Source organism: Schistocerca gregaria, chromosome 7, assembly GCF_023897955.1.
Source record: "Schistocerca gregaria isolate iqSchGreg1 chromosome 7, iqSchGreg1.2, whole genome shotgun sequence".
Taxonomy (NCBI): Eukaryota; Metazoa; Arthropoda; class Insecta; order Orthoptera; family Acrididae; genus Schistocerca; species Schistocerca gregaria.
In genome coordinates this window covers 414,139,029-414,164,013 of record NC_064926.1, presented here as the reverse complement: position 1 = coordinate 414,164,013, position 24,985 = coordinate 414,139,029, and positions in this window count along the sequence as shown.

The following is a 24,985-nucleotide window of genomic DNA, read 5'->3' as shown; positions in this document are numbered from 1 at the left end:
GAACGATTTCTTAATTATGGAATTTAAAATTTTGCCATCCCTTTACAGTCTTCTACGGCCAAACGAGACTGGTCAACGAGTGACTGGAAGGAAGCACTTGTGTAGCCGGCGTCTCTGCAGTAAGAGGAATAAGACACATCCAACTTCCCGTGTGTCAACGAGTTCCGACCTATCTTTGACCTTGATGACTATGCGTAAGTAGGACACTATGCTCATAAGCCACAGATCACGCCAGTAGATGCCAAACGACGCCTCGCTTGGTATAAGGAGCGTAAACATTGAACGATTGAACAGTGGAAAAACGTTGTGTGGATTGACGCATCACGGTAAACAATGCGGCGATCCCATGGCGATTGCTCGGTGAACGTCATCTGCCAGAGTGTGCAGAGCTAACAGTAATATTCGGAGGTGGTGGGGTTATGGTTTGTCCGTGTTTTTCATGGAGGGAGCTTGCACCCCTTGTTGTTTTGCGTGGCACTATTACAGCACAGGCCTACCTTGATGTTTTAAGCACCTTCTTGCTTCCCACTGATGAAGAGCAATGCAGGGATGGGGACTGCATCTTGCAACGGGATCCAGCACTTGTTCATTATGCACGGCCTGTGGCGGAGTGGTTATAAGACAACAACATCCCTGTATTGGACTGGCCTGCACAGAGTCCTGACCTGAATCCTATAGAACACCTTTGGGACGTTATGGAACACCTCACTGGCCGCCATCGATACCTCTCTCCTCAGTGCAGCACTCCGTGAAGAATGGGCAGCCATTCCCCAAGAAACCTTCCAGCGCCTGATGAAACGTATGCGAGCGAGAGTGGAAACTGTCATGGCTAAGGTTGGGCCAATACCATATTGAATTCCAGCATTACCGATGGAGGGCGCCACGAACTTGTAAGTCATTTTCAGCCAGATGTCCATATCTTTTGGATCACATAGTGTAGTTCATGTAACTTAATCACTAGTCCGTCGATACTTGGGGGTATCCAACATAAAAGTAAAATTGACGTGAAAAACCATTAAAACAGGAAACATATATCTTTCAAGATCTGTGTAATGGCTGTGGACCCTGTTACATTTAAATCATTTATCCTTAATGCTGTTTCTACATCTGTGATCCGTAAGAGACGACCAAAAAGTTTCCGTCCCAGGGAGTTGCTGCTGCTTATATGTAACTTGGCTCGATTCTGATGCGGGTATGTAAGTACCAACATGGGGATTAGTGTGGCATTAGGGTGTTTCCGATGTGCGTGCAGTAAACGAGGAAAGAGAACTAAGGTGAATTTTTTTCCTAAATGCGTCTCAACAGGGCCACCGTATTGTTATTCTTTTCTTGTCTGCTGAAGGGCAAATACCGGTGGGCGTCTATCGGAAAACGAAGAATGTAAATCGGGAAGCACGTCTCTCGAAAACCGCTATCTGTGGAATGCCAACTCAAGTGGGGTACACCAACTCAAGCGGGAATCACTCGAGGGCCGGCTCTATAGGCGTGACCTCTTCCCATGCAATTTCACGCCTTCGGTTCCTTAAAAAAGGCCTTGAAGCCTAGACGGTTTCTGCGGCGCGAGGATGTGCAGCAGGCAGATACGGACCTTCATGCTGCGGGACACTGTTTTTTACCAAACGGATATCTTTAACCGTGTGCATCGGTGGAATGATTGCCTCAGCGCTCAAGGCGATTTCGACGTCTTGGCATACCTATTGGTGACTGAACGGACTTTGTACGTCCTGTTCCCAAACACCGTGTGAGTTGCTTCAGTTTCTCTTGTCGGGATCCCAGAGTCTACAATACGTTACAAAAGCGCTCTTCATTCATTCCAGAACGCTCAAAAGAAATGTCTCCTATTCGTCCACACTATACCTGGTGTGACCTATTTGTTTCGTTTAGCAGTATGTTTTATTCTGGCTGCAGTCTCCAAATGCTCACACCTCGTAACTGCGTACTGTACAATTCTGATAATATGAAAAAGAGGGTAAAACTAGTACAGGTTGAAACGGTACAGAAGTTTCCGCTCTATAAGCAGCAGGTTTCGCTGCTCGCTCGCACCGGGAAATAGAAACAGAGGCGGCTCCGCAGCCAATTTTATTACACGACGCGGCCGGCCGCGGGTGCAGCAGAACCCATGTGGACGGGTGGAAAGAAATATGTCAGGCTTCATAATACGTACTAATATGTGTCGTGTATAATGCATTTCTTGTACATGAATGTGAATCTGCACATGAACTTTCCTAATACTCCTCACACCTTTCCGTGAAGCGTGGCCAAATCATATTTAAGTAGGATGTTTAGGTTTTTTTATTGGTAACGCCGCCGCCACGTAGCGCTCTGTATGAAAATCACTGGCTGTGCCGTGTGCAGTCTGTGGCTGGTTTGCACTGTTGTCTGCCATTGTAGTGTTGGGCAGCGGCAGCTGGATGCTAACAGCGCGTAGCCTTGCGCAGTTGGAGGTGAGCCGCCAGCGGTGGTGGACGTGGGGAGAGACATGGCGGAATTTTGAAATTTGTAAGAATTGGTGTCATGAACTGCTATATATATTATGACTATTAAGGTAAATACATTGTTTGTTCTCTATTAAAATCTTTCATTTGCTAACTGTGCCTATCAGTAGTTAGTGACTTCCGTAGTTTGATTCTTTTAGTTATCTGGCAGTAGTGGCGCTCGCTTTATTGCAGTACTTCGAGTAACGAAGATTTTTCTGAGGTAAGTGATTTGTGAAAGGTATAGATTAATGTTAGTCAGGGCCATTCGTTTGTAGGAATTTTTGGAAGTCAGATTGCGTTGCGCTAAAAATATTGTGTGTCAGTTTAAGCACAGTCGTGTATAATGGTTCAAAGGGGACGTTTCACATAGCTGGGAAGTAGTGCTGTAGTATAGTAGTGCCAACCTTAATCCAGGGTAGGGGATCAGAGAGACAGCACAGGCAGGTTAAAGTCAAAGACTTTCCAGTGTCACAAGATTTGGGTTGGAGAGGTTGGTCACGGACAAGTGGTTCGACCACCCCCTCCACCGGCGCCCAGGAAGACCTCCGGGGGCCCGCCATATTCAGGGGAGTGTTACAGGAGATGGGTAAGTGAGCAGACGTGACCTCAGTGCGTCTGTCTCAATGTTCACGCATGGAAGAGAGGTATTTGAATATTTGTACTAATTCTTTTATTTCCAGCTTCGGATTGAGTAAGAAGATGAATGATCTCGTTAATTTAGGAAATTTTACCCCCTGTGTTAACGTATCTGGGCCCCAGTTTGCCCGTTATCCTCGTCACATAGTGGATATCCTATGTAAAATTTTCGGAGACCTTGGTTGTATACATTTGGCTAACGCAATTCCGTCTTGCCCGTAGAAATGTGCGTGCAGATTAGTATATAATATACCCGAGCTATAAGTTGTAACATTGTAATATCTGTATGCTGGAACAATTGCTGCAATCGCTGTAAAATCGAGTGGTAATATTTGAAATAAATACGTAATCAATTGTCATCAAACTTTAACATACCTTAAAAATCACAAAGAAGTCAAGTTAAAGGAATTCATTTAAAATAAAAGATATAGAATGCAGGGACCCACACATCAGCGTGTGAGCCCGCCAGCCCCTGGCCTAGGATCGTACAGAAAGGGCACGCTCTCTAGGTAGCGCTCTCAAGCTTCCCTCCACAGTTACCCGTTGCGCAATTTTGATTCAGGGATAGACGACATCAACTTTCATCTGGCGTCCCTAGGCAAGGAGGTAGATGGTAAACTTTGAAGGTTCCTTTCAAATATCTCAATTACAACGTTTAATCACTGAGTTGGAAGTTTTACGTGACATGGCACAAAGCAGGGCTGATATTTAAATTCTTTGAATTTATTCACGTTTTGTGAATGACTTGTGAAAACCACTCGGCAGATAGTCAGATTGTCAGTAGGACGCAGTACCACCCTTCTGGCCCCCTCAATGCGACAGGTTAAACTACGTACTGTCCGTGGACTCAGCGGCGCGACCAGTTCTCGTTCCGCACGAGAGTTCAAACACGGAGCCGCCTAACGATCTCAGCAGGATCCGGCGCGCTGCCTGTATTTGCTGGCTGCTGGGTCCACAAAGGCGCGCCTGCTGCGCTGCACTCTGTGAGAGTTTACGGGAGATCTGTGCAACAGTTACGCGGTTACAGTTACTTTGAACGAGTGGTAATCGTAAGTCCGAACACCATACAGACAAGAATCGGTATGCCGATCAAGCAAAACCGCCGTGACCGATGAGGCAATCAGCCCCCTAGCGCGTCAGGTTGAAAATACCCGGGTTGGTAAGACACCTTCTCCTGCCTGCTGTTCATTCTTGGTCGACATGAATCCTAATTCCTTGAAGGCCTTTATTAAGGCGAATGACAGCGAGATAATCGCATGGTACAGAACAGTACTATACGGCGGGTATTCGAATGTCCCTCACTAGAGTAGGGGTAATGGATGAAGCTTACCTCCCAGATCGACCGGCGTCTTGTGTCGAATCACGACTGGCAAGGAATTTTTGCACCATTACACAACGGAGATTCTGGACTGGCAGGCTATCCCATACACGTTCATCATTTTCCGAATGATGTCTACCGGGTGTTGTCCTCCAGCAGACAAGAAAAGAATCACAGTATTGTGGTCCTGTTTGAACGTATTTGGTATTAACGTCGCCGTCGTTCACATTTTGGCAATTCACACAAGCACGTTTGAAAGATACGAATGCCACAATAATCCCTCTTGGAAATGGCGGTGTTTATATACCTATACCAGAGTTTATATGCGCTGCTGCAAAGCCCTGAAAGGGAAACATTTTGCTCGCCTCTTGTAACACAGACTGTTTCTTCTTCCACGACGTAGCACACTGACTACAGTAAGTTTGAATGATGCCTAGATAATTTACGGGGATATGACGAGGTAACGTAAGTGCGAGGGCTATTCGTTTCTTAAGGTCCGATCGGTTGCGAAATGGAAACCACAGTAAAAATATGATGAATCTTTGCAGAAATGAGTTGGGCAGTGTCTCTAATATGTCAGTTGAACCCGTCACGTTGCTCTTCTAAGTTCTGAGTGCACTGTAAGCACTTCAAGATGCCTAGAAAATAGTGCCTCCCGCCAAATGTGAGTGCCTACTGAGACTTTTCACCCGGTTACGTGCATCCCACATAACATAGCTGCCATTTCGTTCTCCATAACAGTTCTCGGTCGCACACTGTAGGGGTACCGTTTTCAATGGGCAGTGTTTGATCAGCCACCATATGGACCAGATTTGGCTCTCATTGCTGACATGGACTGGTGGCTACGAAGGGGAGATTTTGGCACAGGCAAACAGCTACAGACCAGCGTAAAAATTTGGTGTAGACTACAGGGGCTGCCTCCTGTGACGAGCGTGTAGGAAACTACGACAAATGTCTAAGTGTAGATAAGCTGGAATCTGTCAATTTCGCGACCGATCGGACCTAAATAAACGGACAGACCTAGCATATAAGAGTAGAGGATAAGAATGTGGAATCATTGTAGCGACGATACGGAGCGCAAATGGGGAAATCCACTGATTAACCATTACGGGTATGCCGAAGCTGGTCGGCTGTTTGCATCCTAATGTCAAAAAATGGTTCAAATGGTTTGGAGCACTAAGGGACTCAACATCTGAGGTCGTCAGTCCCCTAGAACTTAGAACTACTTAAACCCAACTAACCTAAGGACATCACACACATCCATGCCCAAGGCAGCATTCGAACCTGCGACCGTAGCGGTCGCGTGGTTCCAGACAAGCGCCAGAACCACTCGGCGACAACGGCCGGCTATCCTAGTGTCGAGAGCATTTATGGAACGTGGGTGAAGCACAGTGAAACCACGAGTAGATGATAAGGCGTTGACGTCCAGGCACAGGGAGCGTGGAGGTCATAGCCTTGTCCGTTCAGTGCAGGTGGTAGGTGGCTGTCTAAGGCAGATCTGACGTGAATGTACGATGTTGCTACAGATACAAGGTATCTATTGTTGAAAATGCAGCTGCACAGTAGAAAACCATTATGTGTTTCTACATTGATCTGGAGCCATTTGCGGTTTGAAAGGGAACGGGATCATCGAGGGTGGACCTTAGTTCAATGTTAAGGCGTCACCTCGTCAGATGAATGACGTTTCGTATTACAAAAGGTCACTAGTCGTGCCCTGAAAGTCCGAGATTCCGGAAAATGGCTGTCCCAAACATTCACCATTCTACGGGCATCAGCCAGTCGGGACCTTAAGGTAACGTAAGAGATGTTTCTATGTTATCCATGTTAGCTAAGATAGTAATAAAAAGCACCATGATGACTGTACACATTTTGGCTGATGTCATCTCGAAGGCGAAAGCTGGGCAGCTGTTCATGTCAGGAACTCAGAACCATGCTAAAGTGGATTCAGGAGCATGATAGACAGTCCTCGTTGATGTCTCGACCACAAAATTTGCCTGATTGGAGCCCGATAGAGCACTTCAGAGGCGGTATAGCGCACCAGATCCGCGCTCAGAGACTACTGGTCCATAATTTATAGGAACTGTCGGAGACCTACCAATGAATCCTGTGTGCCACATAGAATCGCTGCAGACATGCATTCCAAAAGTTTATCAGCACGTTAATAGCGTGGTTGTAATGTATCGGTCCACCTGTGTATGCTTTTGCACTAAGACGATTGCCTCCCTATTTTAGTAGATTTTCCATCATTGGCACCTGTCCTACATAGTTTTATTATTAGTAAATGTACTGAGCAGATGATTAATTACTCCAACAGTGAACAGTGTTCTTAAAGGAGACAAAGTGTAGTATATACAGTATAATGATACGACTGAGATGAACTTAATACAACACATTAAATAAAAGGACACGAATGGCTAGAATAACAGGAATGTACACTTCGAATCACAGGGAGTAATATAAGTAGGTACTAAGATGCCCTAAACGTCGTTCGCGTGTTGCATGCTGGTAGACAAGGCTTCAACAGTGGTTGTTGACGACGATGATGATGTTTGGTTTGTGGGGGGCCCGTACAAAGACTCAATTTTTACACAGTCCAATTTTTAAGAAATCCATCCGAGCCACTGTCACGAATGATGATGATGAGGATCCGGCCAGTGTGGCCGAGCGGTTCTAGGCTCTTCAGTCTGTATCCGCGGGACCGCTACGATCGCAGGTTCAAATTGTCGGGCATGGGTGTGTGTGACGTCCTTAGGTTAGGTAGGTTTAAGTAGTTCTAAGCCCTAGGGGACTGATGACCTCAGATGTTAAGTCCCATAGTGCTCAGAGCCATTTGAAACATTTTAGCTGATGAGGAGGAAATGATGAGGACAACAACCCGGCCGGGAGTCGAACCCGGGAGCCCGTTAACCCCGTTAACAGTAGTTCGTAGCAAATGCGTTGCTATGATACTGGTAAGTATATAATTTGATGGGATTTCAGATACTCACTTTGCTGTACTTCTTCAGAAATCTGCGACGTAGTTTCGATTCTGTAACACTATGCACGCGGTGGGACTCGTGGTCCAGGTGAGGCGTCATTGACAAGTAATCAAAAAGCACTGTGTTCTAACTCAACCATTGATTAAATTTTGAATATAAAACATCAGCAATGGGGTCCAAAGACTTCCCGCGTAAGGAGTCACCCTCTTTCTGCTAACACCTTCGTCGATGACGATGAGGGAGGGCGCAGAGTTTAGAGGTAATCACTTGCCCATGAGGAGCAGAAACACTCCTAAGAGGCGGAAGCGTCAGCTATGATCAACGGCAGGAGGATGCTTAAGGCAATTCAAAACATTCTGTAAAGCCACGTAATGCTTATAAACAGGACATGGAGTCTGTAATAGGAAAAGTATCATGATGACCTCTAAATTGGCAAAAGATTTCATATTAGTCCCCCAGGCGGATCTCCGTGAGGGGAGGTATCCATGAGGAGAAGTATAAATAACCGATGAAACTGTAACACACTGTGTCGGAGCGCAGAATGTAAGACGTTTTCAATAATAAAAGGGCAAATGGAACTTCAGTTCTAAATTCAGGTATACTGAAGGGCTGCGAAGTGAAATGGGAAGAAGCTAACGATTTCTCGTCAGACGGATACACCGTAAAATCAAAAGCAACAGAAAACGGTGTAACAGGATAAGGATTTGACACGAATAGGAAGGGAGCGCAGAGAATGAGTCACTGTGAACAGTTCAGTGATAGGGTTATTCTCATCAGAACCGACAGCAGATCAGCGCCACCAACGATAGTTCACGTATGTATTCCGACGTCACAAACGGAAGATAAAGTGGTTGAGAAAGCATGTGGACGACAATGAATAGTTAGTTCAGTATGTAAACAGAGAGGAAGATCCGGTAATCGTTGTCGTTTGGTACGCTGTAGTAGGGAAGGAACAGAAGAATATTTGGAAAAAGGATATGGGCTTGGCAGTGTGAATGAGAGAAGAAAAAGAGTAATTGACCTCTGCCGTTAATTTCAGATAGTAAAAGCGAATGCACCGCTCAAAACGTACAAATGACAAGATGACTAGGCATACTTCGTAAAGGCCTAGAGACAGGGGTACATTCCAGCTGGATTCCACCATGGTGAAAGATATTTAGCAGACACTACGCCGACCACAGTTTAACAGTGATTAAGAGTACACTGAAGTTTAAGAGAATCGTCCTGAAAAATTAGCGTGAAAAGAAGTGGAGTAATGAAATACTGAGGAATAATGAGATTTATTTGAAGTTCTCTAAGGCTGCAGACAATGCGCTAGCCACGTTTGGTAGTTCAGTTGAAGAGGAATACACGGCTGTAAGAATTATAGAAATTAGACAGACCCATATATGTACAGAAAGAGTAAAAGCAGAGAAACATTGCGTAACAGAAGAAAGGAGCTCATATATTCGACGAAAGAACAAAGATGAATAATAGGGAAAGATGTGTATACAACACTGTATGTCACTTAAAGAAAAACAGTACTGGAAGAAACACATTCATACAGCAACGTACTTCACTTAGTAATGAAAGTAATGGGAAACTGACAAATTCCAGCACTGTATTGGAATAAACGCCTAGCGACATTATTTATTTAATTATTATTTGTTAAGGTTTCCATAAGAGTTGATTTTGTTTTGACGGTGACTAATACCGAGCACTTGCGTCCATTTTCAAACCCTTTGTGACCTGGTAGTCAAGGGAAGACAATATTCGGTTACGATTGTGGACGGGGCCGTAATCAGTTACTATTACTTGCCTTCCCTATAACCTTGGCAATCCCTCGCTTATCAGTGGGCGACGGACGGGCTCTCCAGGCCTTATTCCGCTCCTGATCAATGTGAATACTCTCACCTGCTACTAGGTGACCTAAGAAATATACCTGCTGCCTGACTAATGTCACGTTATTGGGTTAACAATCAAACCGATGCCCTGGTACCTAGCAAAAACTTGCTGGATATATTCCAAATGTTCTTGAAACGGACGACTATACATTACCATATCATCTAGGTAGTTTTAAACACAGACTAATTTAAATCTCCAAGAATATCATACAGCAAACGACTAAGGACGGCTGCGCCAGTAGCTAAACCATATTAAACTCAAACAGATTCCAATCAGTACAAAATCATGTAACGTGTTTACATTATCTGGCTAAGGGAATCTGATGATAGGCTTGATTCAGGTCGAGCACAGTAAACCAATTAGCCCCAAGCGCCGGCCGGTGTGACCGAGCGGTTCTAGGCGACTCAGTCCGGAACTGCGCGACTGCTACGGTGGCAGGTTCGAATCCTGCCACGGGCATGGATGTGTGTACTGTCCTTAGGTTAGTTAGGTTTAAGTAGTTCTAAGTTCTATTGGACTGGTAACCTCAGATGTTAAGTCCCATAGTGCTCAGAGCCACTTGAACCAATTAGCCCCGGCAAGCCAAGTAAGAGTTATGAAGATCAGGTAAAGGAACCGATTCGAGAACAACCTTCTTATTTAGGAGACTGTAGTCAACAACAGGCCGAAAATCCCGCCCCTGATCCTTAGGGACGAGGAAGATAGCGGATGTAGAAGGCCTAATAACACCCTGATCAAGCATTTTCGAGATCGTTCCCCTTAATATCTTCATCTGAGGCGGTAACAGATGACACGGGGACTGTCTGACGGGAAAATGGTCAGACATACGGATATGGTAGTCAAGAACATTAGTAACCCTCAGTCTATCAGAGAGAAGCTCTGGGAACCTCTCCAAAAAAACCTAGTTCAGGGGCCTGCTGGGAAGAAAAAAGAGTGAGATCAAACTCACTAACCTTAGAATCAACAGCCAGCATTCCCGCTTCTCGGTGTATCTTACGTCTAGCACACTCACAGAAACCAAATTTCTGTCCAGAAGCGAACATGAACAAAAGGGAGTGCCCCGAATAATACAAGACAAGACCATTTTACCGATAAAATCACATCCCAAACACAAATCGACCCAAAGCTCCTTAAGCGAAGTCAAGAAATCTCCAAACAAGATAATCTCTCAGACCCAGCCATGCAGAGGTAACACCTGCCCATTGGCTACCCGACATCTCTGCACCGAAGAAGGGACCAGCCTAAGTCTCGCAAGATGACAAAATTCAAGAAACCATTCCAATCTCAACAATGAAAAGGATCTACCAGAATCCAAAGAGTTACCAACAGGTTCGCCCCTACTCGAGAACGAAGACAGTGGGGGTGATCATCGAGCAGTGACATTGGCACACCAAAGGTTCGACCCCGGGGTCGCTGCCCAGACAGGCGTCATTTATTCACTCTGGGTGTCCGCGGTTGAACGCAATTACGAACTAAATGCTCTGTTCGACCACACCAGAAACAACGCCGCTATTCCCCTTTAGCCGACTCAGCTGATGTTGGTAATCTGGAGTTCCCCTCAGTGACGCCCACTGACTGAATTTTTACTTCACAGTGTCTATTATCTGAGAGCGGCAACGCGGATATCGCTTCAACGACTAAACAAAGTTCTTCTCAAGTGGAGGGACGACCACGAAAAACAATATTTGACTTATTCGCCGTTCGCATACCCCTCAAGACAATTGAAACTAACTCTCGTTCTGGCAAGTCGACTAATAAGGGCAAACAGGCCATCTTAACTCTTTCCACGTACTGATGAAACTTTTTCCTATCTTGCTTCATCTGCCAAACATGGCGACACTCGAGCTCTTTACGAAGTCCCAAGGTCAATCTTTCGCTGATCACAAGCTCCTTCAACTGCTGCAGTGAAAACCCTTCTGCGCATCTCGTGGTCGTGCGGTAGCGTTCTCGCTTCCCACGCCCGGGTTCCCGGGTTCGATTCCCGGCGAGGTCAGAGATTTTCTCTGCCTCGTGATGGCTGGGTGTTGTGTGATATCTTTAGGTTAATTAGGTTTAAGTAGTTCTAAGTTCTAGGGTACTGATGACCATAGATGTTAAGTCCCATAGTGCTCAGAGCCATTTGAACCATTTGAACCAAAACCCTTCTGCCATGGCCCTGGATACCTGAGTCCTCAATTCGCTTCTTGTTGAAGGATACAATAGAGACCAAATTACCTCAAGTGAAACATCAAACACATCAGTGTGTTGCTCAAAGAGAACCAACAACAATAACAACCTCTCAACTTTCTCGAGTCGGTCTATATCTAATTCTGTTATGTCTCGAAACAGATGCAAGAGGAGATTAGGCAATTTAGCAAAAGCCCCAGCTAACTCCTCGGAGGACATAAGGGCATCTTCCGCCCGGATGATAACAAATCCTGTTCCCCTGTCCTCTTCCCATCAGCCTCTAAACATGTAACCTTAAACTGAAATTTACTAACCAAGGACCACAATTTAGCGGTTTGTTCCTTATCACGATCCTCTAACTTTAATACCTTTAAATAAGATATCCGGTTGGTTGAATGTAACTACTGTGAGCGCACCCTGTCTAACTGACTGCCACTAGTTAGTTCCCTCTAAAAAGCTGATGTGGTCCTAAAGACTCCTTACAGCTTTAAACAAAAATTCAGAGGCTGCCTTTGTCTCACTCACAACATCCAGCGTGCCGTCAACCGGCTGAAGAACGGTAGCACGCAGGGGGGCTGCTAAGTCCAGAACACTACCCTCAATAGGCTGGCGTCTTATCGCTAGCTCATAAGTGAGATAGTCCTTCCTCAATAAGCCGATAACGGGGAACTGCCTAACCGCCATTACAGAGTTGATCACGAAAACAAAAGGCAACCTCAAAGGCAGAAATCGTACAACACTAACAAACCTTAACAAATCAAACCAACCAGTTGAGACCTGGTAGTCAAGGGAAGGCAGGATTCGGTTACCATTGTGGATGGGGCCGTAATAAGTTACTGTTGGTTTCCTTTCACAATTACACACAATTTATGTTAAACCAGTAATTCCAGACTCACACTAATTAAAAATACCACGCGTTATTAATGAAGGAATAAACAACAGTGCAAATAATAGTGTTTCAGTGAGTTATGATTTAGCAAATCATCATTAAATATAAATAAAAGAAATAATCTTTTAACGGCAACCCGCTTTCAGCTGGGCAGAAGGACTTACACGCCAGGAACGGCAGTAAATTGAAAGTTGTTTAAAACTCGCAGCAACTTACAGTTTACAGGCATTAAAGTATTAAAGGGAAGTCGCCACAAACACAGCAGCAGGCATCAGACGACAGGAATGGCAGTAACTAATGTTTTAAGACTTACTGCTAAAATACAAATATCGAATTAGAATTTTAAAGCAAACGACCAAAATCAATGCTCAAGGCCTTGCACGCCAGGAACGGCAATAATATAAAACACGTTTGAAACCTGCTGTAAAACAGCAAATACAGTAGCAGAAGTTAATTAAAGAAACAAGCAACTGATCCAGACGGTGCTCCAGGAATCGACCTCTGAAAATGTCTGGCAACAAACACTTTTGCGAGCGATGAGATGAGCAGGCAGGAGTTGCATTCACTTCACGAGATGGTAGCTCGGACTAGTGGCAGTCGAACGAATGATAAATAATAATCTTGCTGAAGCTACCTGATGTCCGATAAACCAAATGCAACGATGGAACATTACGCCAAAGCTGTAACCGGCTGTCTGCACTATTCCCCAGAATACTGTGTAAGAGCGCCCAGAATGAGAAAGGGATCACTACCACCACAGTAGAAGAATCACCAACCACCTCCCCCCCCCCCCCCCACCACGTCCCCCAGGGTAGGTAACTTCGGCGTTAGCGGCCACCAGGCTAGAAAAATTACATTGGTTGAACTTAACTAATTGTAACAAGTTGAACGCAGTAAATAGCAACAAGAAGTCGAGGAAACCTAAACAGATCCGCCTTCCCCAAGCACTCCACTCGCTGCTCTTCGCCTCGCCGACACTACAAGCAGCAACACGAACCCAAGTCACTGGAGAATCGCGAGATATCACAATGGTGGAGGTTTCTCTACTTGAATTGAAATGCACAGAAAGCTTGCTGGATCCGGTTTACGACGAAGTCGTCCACCATGGTGATCACAGCCAGCCAATCTGTCTGGCAGTCCTTTGGACGCCGCCAGCGGTGCCAGCGTGTTTCGGCACTCTGCGGACCTGGTTCCTCCTGAGTCCCCAACCGAAATGACCCACTCGCACGACCCGTAAAAACAATGACTTCGCCCCAAAGACAGGGCAACAGTTACTACAAATCGATAACCGCTGATGCTGTCACTAGCGGACAGGCAACGCTTGCGAAACCGAGTGGCGCCAGTCAACGTGAGAAGAACACAAACAACCGCAACCAAGCCAACTAAACGATACCGTGTGGCCTCCAATAGAAAACTTATGCGGAAGCAAAGGGAACTTCACAGCAAACATAAACATAGCCAAAGCCTAGCAGACAAACAAAAATTACGCGAAGCGAAATGTAGTGTGAGGAGGGCTATGCGAGAGGCGTTCTATGAATTCGAAAGTAAAGTTCTGTGTACTGACTTGGTAGAAAATCCTAAGACATTTTGGGCTTATTTCAAAGCGGTAGGTGGGTCAAAACAAAATATCCAGACACTCTGTGACCAAAATGGTACTGAAACAGAGGATGACTAAAGGCCGAAATACTAAATTTCTTTTTCCAAAGCTGTTTCACAGAGGAAGACTGCACTGTAGTTCCTTCTCTAGATTGTCGCACAGATGACAAAATGGTAGATATCGAAATAGACGACCGAGGGATAGAGAAACAATTAAAATCGCTTCAAAGAGAAAAGGCCGCTGGACCTGATGGGATACCAGTTCGATTTTGCACAGAGTACGCGAAGGAACTTGCCCCCCTTCTTGCAGCGGTGTACCGTAGGTCTCTAGAAGAGCGTAGCGTTCCAAAGGATTGCAAAAGGGCACAGGTCGTCCCCGTTTTCAAAAAGGGACGTCGAACAGATGTGCACAACTATAGACCTATATCACTAACGTCGATTAGTTGTAGAATTTTGGAACACGTATTATGTTCAAGTATAATGACTTTTCTGCAGACTAGAAATCTAGTCTGTAGCAATCAGCATGGGTTTCGAAAAAGACGGTCTTTTGAAACACAGCTCGCGCTATTCGTCCACGAGACTCAGAGGGCCATAGACACGGGTTCACAGGTAGATGCCGTCTTTCTTGATTTCCGCAAGGCATTCGATACAGTTCCCCACAGTCGTTTAATGAACAAAGTAAGAGCATATGGACTATCAGACCAATTGTGTGATTGGATTGAGGAGTTCCTAGATAACAGAACGCAGCATGTCATTCTCAATGGAGAGAAGTCTTCCGAAGTAAGAGTGATTTCAGGTGTGCCGCAGGGTAGTGCCATAGGACCGTTGCTATTCACAATATACGTAAATGACCAGGTGGATGACATCGGAAGTTCACTGAGGCTTTTTGCAGATGATGCTGTGGTGTATCGAGAGGTTGTAACAATGGAAAATTGTACTGAAATGCAGGAGGATCTGCAGCGAATTGACCCATGGAGCAGGGAATGGCAATTCAATCTCTGTGTAGCCAAGTGTAATGTGGTGCTAATACATAGAAAGATAGATCCCTTATCATTTAGCTACAAAATAGCAGGTCAGCAACTGGAAGTAGTTAATTCCATAAATTATCTGGGAGTAGGCATTAGGAGTGATTTAAAATGGAATGATCATATAAAGTTTATCGTCGGTTAAGCAGATGCTAGACTGAGATTCATTGGAAGAATCCTAAGGAAATTCAATCCGAAAACAAAGGAAGTACGTTACAGTACGCTTGTTCGCCCACTGCTTGAATACTGTTCATGAGTGTGGGACCCGTACCAGATAGGGTTGATAGAAGAGATAGAGAAGATCCAACGGAGAGCAGCGCGCTTCGTTACAGGGTCATTTAGTAATCGCCAAAGCGTTACGGAAATGATATATAAGCTCCAGTGGAAGACTCTGCAGGAAAGACTCTCAGTAGCTCTGTACGGGCTTTTGTTAAAGTTTCGAGAACATACCTGCACCGAAGAGTCAAGCAGTATATTGCTCCCTCCTACGTATATCTCGCGAAGAGACCATGAGGATAAAATCAGAGAGATTAGAGCCCACACAGAATCATACCGACAATCCTTCTTTCCACGAACAATACGAGACTGGAATAGAAGAGAGAACCGATAGAGGTACTCAGGGTAACCTCCGCCACACACCGGCAGGTGGCTTGCGGAGTATGGATGTAGATGTAGAAGGCGGAAACCTATAAAAAATACTTTTAGTAGAACTTGACAGGCGCTTTCTGTTGCTTCCTATGTACTAAAGCGCTTTGTGAGCATCTGTAGCCAACAATACCTCTATGTTTCGGATTTACTTCGGTACATATTCATTTATTCATTCACGCTACCTCTGTTTAGGAAATAGTACCTAAAATTTAGTATTTGGGCCCTGAGCACTATGGGGCTTAACTTCTGAGGTCATCAGTCCCCTAGAACTTAGAACTACTTAAACCTAACTATCCTAAGGACATAACACACATCCATGCCCGAGGCATGATTCGAACCTGCGACCGTAGCCGGCAATTTTGTATTTGCATTCCCAAAGATATTGACAAATTTCCATTACAAAGCTATTTTAATAGTCGTCAAATGTGGTTGTGACATTACTCTTACTTACTCTTAATTAATAATTCTAATTGTATATACGGCTATCCATTATACAGGGTGATTCAAAAAGAATACCACAACTTTAGGAATTTAAAACTCTGCAACGACAAAAGGCAGAGCTAAGCACTATCTGTCGGCGAATTATGGGAGCTATAAAGTTTCATTTAGTTGTACATTTGTTCGCTTGAGGCGCTGTTGACTAGGCGTCAGCGTCAGTTGATGCTAAGATGGCGACCGCTCAACAGAAAGTTTTTTTTTTTTTTAAATTGAGTACGGCAGAAGTGAATCGACGACAGTTGTTCAGCGTGCATTTCGAACGAAGTATGGTGTTAAACCTCCTGATAGGTGGTGTATTAAACGTTGGTATAAACAGTTTACAGAGAATGGGTGTTTGTGCAAAGGGAAAAGTTCTGGACGGCCGAGAACGAGTGATGAAAATGTAACACGCATCCAGCAAGCATTTGTTCGCAGCCCAGGAAAATCGACTCGCAGAGCTAGCAGAGAGCTGCAGATTCCACAATCAACTGTATGGAGAGTTCTACGAAAAAGGTTAGTTATGAAACCTTATCGTCTGAAATTGGTTCAAGCACTGTCTGCAGCTGATAAGATTAAAAGAATCGCTTTCTGTGACTTTATCCTTGCTCAAATGGAAACAGATGAATCTTTCGTTTATAAGATTGGGTTTAGTGATGAAGCAACTTTCCACACTAACGGGAAAGTCAACCGTCACAATGTCTGTATATGGGGCACTGATAATCCGGGGGAAACAACTCAGTATGAACGTGACTCGCCTAAGGTGAACGTTTTCTGTGCCATTTCAGCCAATAAAGTTTTTGGTCCCTTTTTCTTCGAAGGTGCTACTGTAACTGGACTACAGTATCTGGAGATGTTAGACAATTGGCTGTTCCCTCAGCTCGAACAAGAAGCACAACAATTAATATTTCAGCAGGATGGAGCGCCACCACATTGGTACTTCTCTACCTGAACGTCAACTACCCGAGGCGATGGATCGGCCGCCAGGAAGCGCGTGACAGAGCACTTCATCACTGGCCTCCAAGAAGCCCTGATCTTACCCCCTGCGATTTTTTCTTATGGGGGTATGTTAAGGATATGGTGTTTCGGCCACCTCTCCCAGCCACCATTGATGATTGGAAACGAGAAATAACAGCAGCTATCCAAACTGTTACGCCTGATATGCTACAGAGAGTGTGGAACGAGTTGGATTATCGGGTTGATATTGCTCGAGTGTCTGGAGGGGGCCATATTGAACATCTCTGAACTTGTTTTTGAGTGAAAAAAAAAACCTTTTTAAATACTATTTGTAATGATGTATAACAGAAGGTTATATTATGTTTCTTTCATTGACTACACATTTTTAAAGTCGTGGTATTCTTTTTGAATCACCCTGTTTTACCAACAGCCACTGGTGCTGCGAAATTTACAGTTGTATAGTTATTATCTTGACTATTATATATCGTTATTAAATTCATAAACGTTGTTGTATTGCATGTTTCGTTAAACTAATAAGACTGTAACCATAACTTTGAAATATCTTGACGGCAGCAGCAGGCCCAGTCGTAAGTAGATTCTCCCTTACTTTTTTATGTTGTATCTTCTGTTTCCACATCTGCATCTACATCTACATTTATACTCCGCAAGCCACCCAACGGCGTGTAGCGGAAAGCACTTTACGTGCCACTGTCTTTACCTCCCTTTTCTGTTCGAGGCGAGTATGGTTCGCGGGAAGAACGACTGTCTGAAAGCCTCCGTGCGCGCTCGAATCTCTCTAATTTTACATTCGTGATCTCCTCGGGAGGTATAAGTAGGAGAAGCAATATATTCGATACCTCATCCAGAAACGCATCCTCTCGAAACCTGGCGAGCAAGCTACACCGCGATGCAGAGCGCCTCTCTTGCACACTCTGCCACCTGAGTTTGCTAAACATCTTCGTAACGCTATCACGGTTACAAAATAACCCTGTGACGAAACGCGCCGCTCTTCTTTGGATCTTCTCTATCTCCTCCGTCAACCCAATCTGGTACGGATCCCACACTGATGAGCAATACTCAAGTATAGGTCGAACGAATGTTTAGTAATCCACCTCCTTTACTGATGGACTACATTTTCTAAGGACTCTCCCAATGAATCTCAACGTGGTACCCGCCTTACCAACAATTATTTTTATATGAGCATTCAACTTCAAATCGTTCCGTACGCATACTCCCAGATGTTATACAGAAGTAACTGCTACCAGTGTTTGTTCTGCTATCATATAATCATACAATAAAGGATCCTTCTTTCTATGTATTGGCAATACATTACATTTGTCTATGTTAAGGGTCAGTTTCTACTCCCTGCACCAACTGCCTATCCGCTGCAGATCTTCCTGCATTTCGCTACAATTTTCTAATGCTGCAACTTTTCTGTATACTACAGCATCATCCACGAAAAGCCGCATGGAACTTCCTACACTATCTACTAGGCCATTTATATGTATTGTGAGAAGCAGTGGTCCCTTAATACCCCTCTGTGGCACGCCAGAGGTTACTTTAACGTCTGTAGACGTCTCTCCATTGATAACAACATGCTGTGTTCTGTTAGCTAAAAATTCTTCAATCCATCCACACAGCTGGTCTGATATTCCGTAGGCTCTTACTTTCTTTATCAAGCGACAGTGCGGAACTGTAACGAACGCCTTCCGGAAGTCAAGGAAAATAGCATCTATCTGGGAGCATGTATCTAATATTTTCTGGGTCTCATGAACAAATAAAGCGAGTTAGGTCTCACACGATCGCTGTTTCCGGAATCCATGTTGATTCCTACAGAGTAGATTCTGGGTTTCCCAAAACGACATGATACTCGAGCAAAAATTCTACAACAGATCGACGTTAGAGATATAGGTCTATAGTTTTGCACATCTGCTCGACGAGCTTTCTTGAAGACTGGGACTACCTGTGCTCTTATCCAATCATTTGGAATCCTCCGTTCCTCCAGAGGCTTGCGGTACACGGCTGTTAGAAGGGGGGCCCAAGTTATTTCGCGTACTCTGTGTAGAATCGAATTCGTATCCCGTTAGGTCCAGTTTACTTTCCTCTGTTGAGTGATTGCAGTTGTTTTTCTATTCCTTGGACACTTATTTCGATGTCAGCCATTTTTTCGTTTGCGCGAGGATTTAGAGAAGGAACTGCAGTGCGGTCTTCCTCTGTGAAACAGCTTTGGAAAATGGTGTTTAGTATTTCAGCTTTACACGTGTCATCCTCTGTTTCAATGTCATCATCATCCCGGAGTGTCTGGATATGCTGTTTCGAGCCACTTACTGATTAAACGTAGGACCAGAACTTCCTAGGATTATCTGTGAAGTCGGTACATAGAATTTTACTTTCGAATTCTTTCGTTAGGATTGATTCAACATATAGAAAAATGAAACAACTTTCCGTGAAATTAAAAGGAAGTGCGGCATCATAAATACTGGCATGGGAAGTCCACTGTTAAACCAGCTTGATACAAATACATTGAAGGTTCTTACGGAGGAGGTAGCGTCTTATTACCCGACAGAAAGAAAATTTTTATTCGACATAGAAGACGAAGGTAACACAGTACCAGAGTTTAACAGAGCTTCAGAAGATCTGCGATCAAATAAATCAGTGGGGCTAGATATCATTCCATTCATCTAGGAAATTATTATGGTGATGGGAGCGAATGGCAATCAATCGTCTATTCATGTTTGTGTGTAGAGCCTGCGAGTTTGAATACATACCAACCAATTTTCTGAAAAGTGTCATACACAATCTCGGAGATAGTGAGGCTAGATAAGTGCAGAGGCTACCGCGCAATCACCTTAAAGGCTCGTCCATCCGAGCCGATAACAAAAATAGTATACATAAAATTGAAAGAAATATTGAGGATCTGTTAGATGAAGATTAGTTTGCCTTTTGGGAGGGTAACTCCGTAAGGGAGGCACTTCTGGAATAGCAATTTATAATGATGGCTAGACTTAAGAAACATCACTCCACACCCCTACGATTTATTGACTAGGATAAAAAAGTTGGATAACGCTAAACGGTGTAATATGTTTGAATTTCTGAGAGAAATAGGAGTAAGCTCTAGGGAAAGACGGATAATATACAATTCGTACAAGAACGTACACGCAACAAAAGGGTACGAACACACAGAAATAAATGTTCGGATTAAAAGTTATGTAAGATAGCTAATTACTGTTCGTTCCGTACTTCGAAGAAGCAACGATACGTAATAAATGAAAGATTCAAGATTGAGGTTTATTTCTAATGAAATTATTTCAATAATAAGATCAGTCGATGACACCGCTGTCCTCACTGAAAGTGAAGGAGGATTACAGGACGTGCTGAATGGAAGAAACAGTCTAACAGGACAAAAATATAGATTGAGCGTCAGTCGAAAAAAAAAATATTGAGGAGGAGATCAAAACTGGGGATCTCTGATTAGACGAGGTTAAGCAATTTTGCAACCTTGGGATAAAATACCGTATGGGGGACGAAAGATGGAAAATACACGAAGTAAATTAGCGACAGCAAATAAGAAATTCCCGGCCAAGAGAAGCCTCGTACTGTCAAATATTGGCCTTAACCTAGGCCATAATTATCTGAGAATGATGCGCTTAGAGCACAGCACGGTATGTCAGTGAAACATGTGCTGTGGGAAAACCGGAACAGGAAACAATCGAAGTATTGGAGATGATAAGATGTGGAATGATGATTATATTCGTATCATCATCGAAGAAAGGAAAAAATGGAAAACACTGTTGAGAAGGCACTCGTCGGGGCATCAGGAAATATAGTGACGAAATATTGTTTCTGAACAAAAGGATTCGTAGATAAAATGATTTTCTCAGTCCCCTACCAAACTGTTAAAAATATAATATAGATGTCCATGACAAACATCCTATTTACAGTAATGTAAACGGGGCTATAATCACAGTAGCCATAAACTGTTTTTATGTCTAATTTTTCTGGTTTTATGGACTTTCTGGTAAGTAGCGATTAAAACGTGCCCACAAAACTGGAATGTCTGTCGTGGGATATGCAAACCAGTCTTCGAGAATTCTGGCAGGTCACTACTTGGAAAACTGTGTTTCAAAGTGAGTGACTAGTTATTGGCAACTCGATACATCATTAAATAAAAAAAGTTTACACCATATCCATTTTCAGTTGCACCATCACTCCCATCATTGTACGATACACTACGTTGTTTTAACAGCTGGAACATGGCATTCGTAAGATATGAAAATCATGTCGTATATATTACACACAATCCTGAGATCTTTTTCTTCATCATCGTCATCTTTTTCTAGTTCTACACTTCAGGAATTAGGAATTTGTCAGATATGAAACGAGTCTTTTCCTCATATATATCATTTGATTTTGGGAGGTAACCTTTGGTTACTGATCTCGTTAATGCGTTCATTCCTTTTTGTTCTTTTTAATAACACCCAATGGAACTTTCGCCACAACTTAAACCTATTGGTTCGAAATCAAAGACGACGCTGTTTATTCATTACGAATGGCCTTGTTAAAGTGGTTGGTTGTTGTATTTACTTTATTGTGAGAAACGAGCTGTATTTTTACTTAGCCACTCCCTTGCCATGTAAATTTTGGTCTAAAGAGAAGATTTGATTCCAGTACGAAAGATCAGATGTACTATTCGTCCCAATACAGCTGCCGTGACAAGATCTTCCAGGACGTAAATCATGTCAGCAAAAACAGAATACACAACAAAGGCTGATGACCGAAAACGAACACGCCGATGTATCTTCCACAGATTATTAATGAAAGGGTTCGTCATAGATGTGGAATAAGTTTAGAAAATCTGAAGCATATTTTCATTTAAAAGAGAGGTAGTACCTTGTTACAAAATACGTAATTGTTTGATGTGCATGTGGTAATTCTTTGGCTATGGTAGCCATGACTTACGAGATGGAAAAATTATTGTACAACAGTTATTTGCAATGATCGTCTTGCCTCACTGACTATTTCAGAACCCATATTGGACAAACACACGTAATATATTTGATATTAAGTAATATACAATGAGACTCGAACTCGGGACCTTTGCCTTTCAGTTTTAATCTGCCAGGAAGTTTCATATCAGCGCACACTCCGCTGCAGAGTGAAAATCTCATTCTGGAAATATTCTCCAGGCTGTGGCTAAGCCATGTCTCCGCAGTATCCTTTCTTCCAGGAGTGCCAGTTCTGCAAGGTTCGCAGGAGACCTTGTGTAAAGTTTGGAAGGTAGGAGACGAGATACTGGCAGAAGTATAGCTGTGAGGACCGGGCGTGAGTCGTACTTCGTGCTCAGATGGTAGAGCACTTGCCCGCGAAAGGCAAAGATCCCGAGTTCTAGTCTCGGTCGGACACACAGTTTTAATTTGCCAGGAAGTTTCACATATTAATTTGTACTACAAAGAACTTCAACTAGTGTAATAGCAGGAGTTGACCAGTAATAAATCCTTTAAGATTGCCTTAATCCGAAACTTATTGGTAGCTAAAGTCTTTATGGCTGCTGGCAAGTTGAAGAGAGATATATCTTTAACGAAAATGCTGTTAAGGAATAAATACACTGGCAAGTAGCTGTTAGTATCCCTAGTCTCTTAAACACGACTCTGCAAGATTTTCTTGACAGATATGTTTCTACCTTTTCAGTAACTATACAAAGAATAATCGGTATTTTTTTCCTCTACGGTTCTTATCATCTCTGAACATCGTGATTGAGATATCAATTGAACCAGTTACTAGTATTCTATTTAACTCAGCCGCTTCGGTAGCTAAATGCCTGTTTCGCTGCAACGAACCCTCTGATGACGAAGAATGGTTCTCCTGTCTAAATTTTTGACTCACAGGTATAGAAGATTATAAGTATCGGTAGGGTACATAACCCTACTCCTACTATCGACCGTTTCTGGAATTGTACACTGCGAAATTGATGACAACATGTGAAGATATTCATTCATTATCAGAGTTTCGCAGGTGATGTCATAAACCGATGAAATCATGTTTTCATCGGTGGTTGGTAAATTTAATATACTCTGATTTTGACGATTCACAGTATTAGAACTTTGTTTTAATATACAACAATATACTAACTGACTTCCTTTTGTCTGTTCACGCTTATCACAACATTTCTGCTACCTACTCTCAACTATAATTTTTTTCATTTGTTTTCCACGGTGAAATGTTTTAACAGTTTTTTAGCATAAATGGTTTAGTTTCAACTGTTTAGCTAACTCAGTTAACCAGCAGCAACCTATAACACATTTTTTTCGATTTTAATTGTGTAATAAGTTCGTAACCTAGTTCTTCACATTAACTATAACTCCAACAATAAGAAACATAATGTTGTTCATTATCTATTGATACGATTCAAGAGAATGTAACGAATAGCATATCCTGTCTCAATTCTTAATGAAGTCTCAAAATAACTGTCGAGAGTGCTTACAAGCGGCTGATTGCACTTATAAGAGTTTTAGCTTTTTCTTAATTTTTGCTGAAATACTATTAACTGCTCCAAAACTGTTGTAATTAGTTTCACTTTCACAGGAAGTGGTACTAGTTCTACCATGCAGACGAAAATGTGAATAGATTTTTAACCTATTTGGACTGATAGTAGCAATCATTTAAAAACAATTGTTAGCTTCTCACGGTTTAGTATACCTAGTGAACAACAGTATCATAATAACTTAACAGCTCGTGGAATGACAGTTTGTCATGTTTCTCATATTCACTGTTAATCATTTTTCGTAGTTTTTTGTGGCAGAAGCTGGTAGATAACTTAATAGCTATTCTTCTTCCTTAAGGACCAGCTAGCGCTCATATGCAGCAACTCCCGTGCAAATTAGGACGTGTTCTTATGAGTGAAGGTTTCTTTAGTGATTGTTTACTTTCTAATACCTTCAGTACGGTTCTATGCCGTCACAATGTGAAAGAACTCGCTGTGAATGACATATTGGAGTAGATATGTGATTAGTAGAGACCGGATTATATGCCTCATAAAAACCTTAAAATATGCATGGAAACATGTATGAAGAATTCTTGGAAATGCATGAAAAGTGTCAGAATATGCAAGACCAAATAATAAAAAAACATAGTAGTTACTGTGTGAATTATATCTAAAAGTCAAACCTGAACATATCAGTTAATAGGAAGAGCGGTGGCCACGTGAAAAATCGGTACATTGAGTACATTAATATCAGTTTCTGAATACTTTCTGGCAGAGGTTCGGAAGGGAGTCTTTCTGGGATTATTTTCTAATAATATCCTAAATGGAAACACATTCACAATTTTAAGAATTGTTTCCTCTTTGCTATTGTTGCCGGTAACAAACGGGTGCGGGCCGAGTGAGTCACAGCGGAACAATTGATATGTGCAGGACCAACTTCGAGGTATATAGCACGCAGAGGGACACGCTCAGAAACTATGAAATAATGAATTGTTTTGAACAGCATTAACTTTAAATTAATACTATTGGACCGAAGGATAATTTACAATTTAGTTTACATTTTTCTATTATTGTAAACATAAACGACCAGGTGACGTTTCAAATGTTTGGTACTAAGATCGATCACTCAAACCATTTTTATAAGCAGGAAAGAACCTTTCTACATCAACTGAGGTAACGGGGCAGTATTTTAATTTGGCTTCAATATTGGCGCTTATTATTTCTGTTAAAAGTTCACCTATATAGTAAAAAAAACTATCAATTAGGAATGAGGGTTCAAAACCTGGGTTACTGTTTAACATGTTTTCAAACTTTTCTTTAAGTTTTCTTGGGAATACCTCCGGCAATGAGGAGTTCACTAGAACAAATTTATTCATTAACAGAGTAGTTTGAGTAAACGCCAATCCTTGAGTTCCAATGTTTTTAATAGTTGCAGGTATATGGAAAAGATGATTGA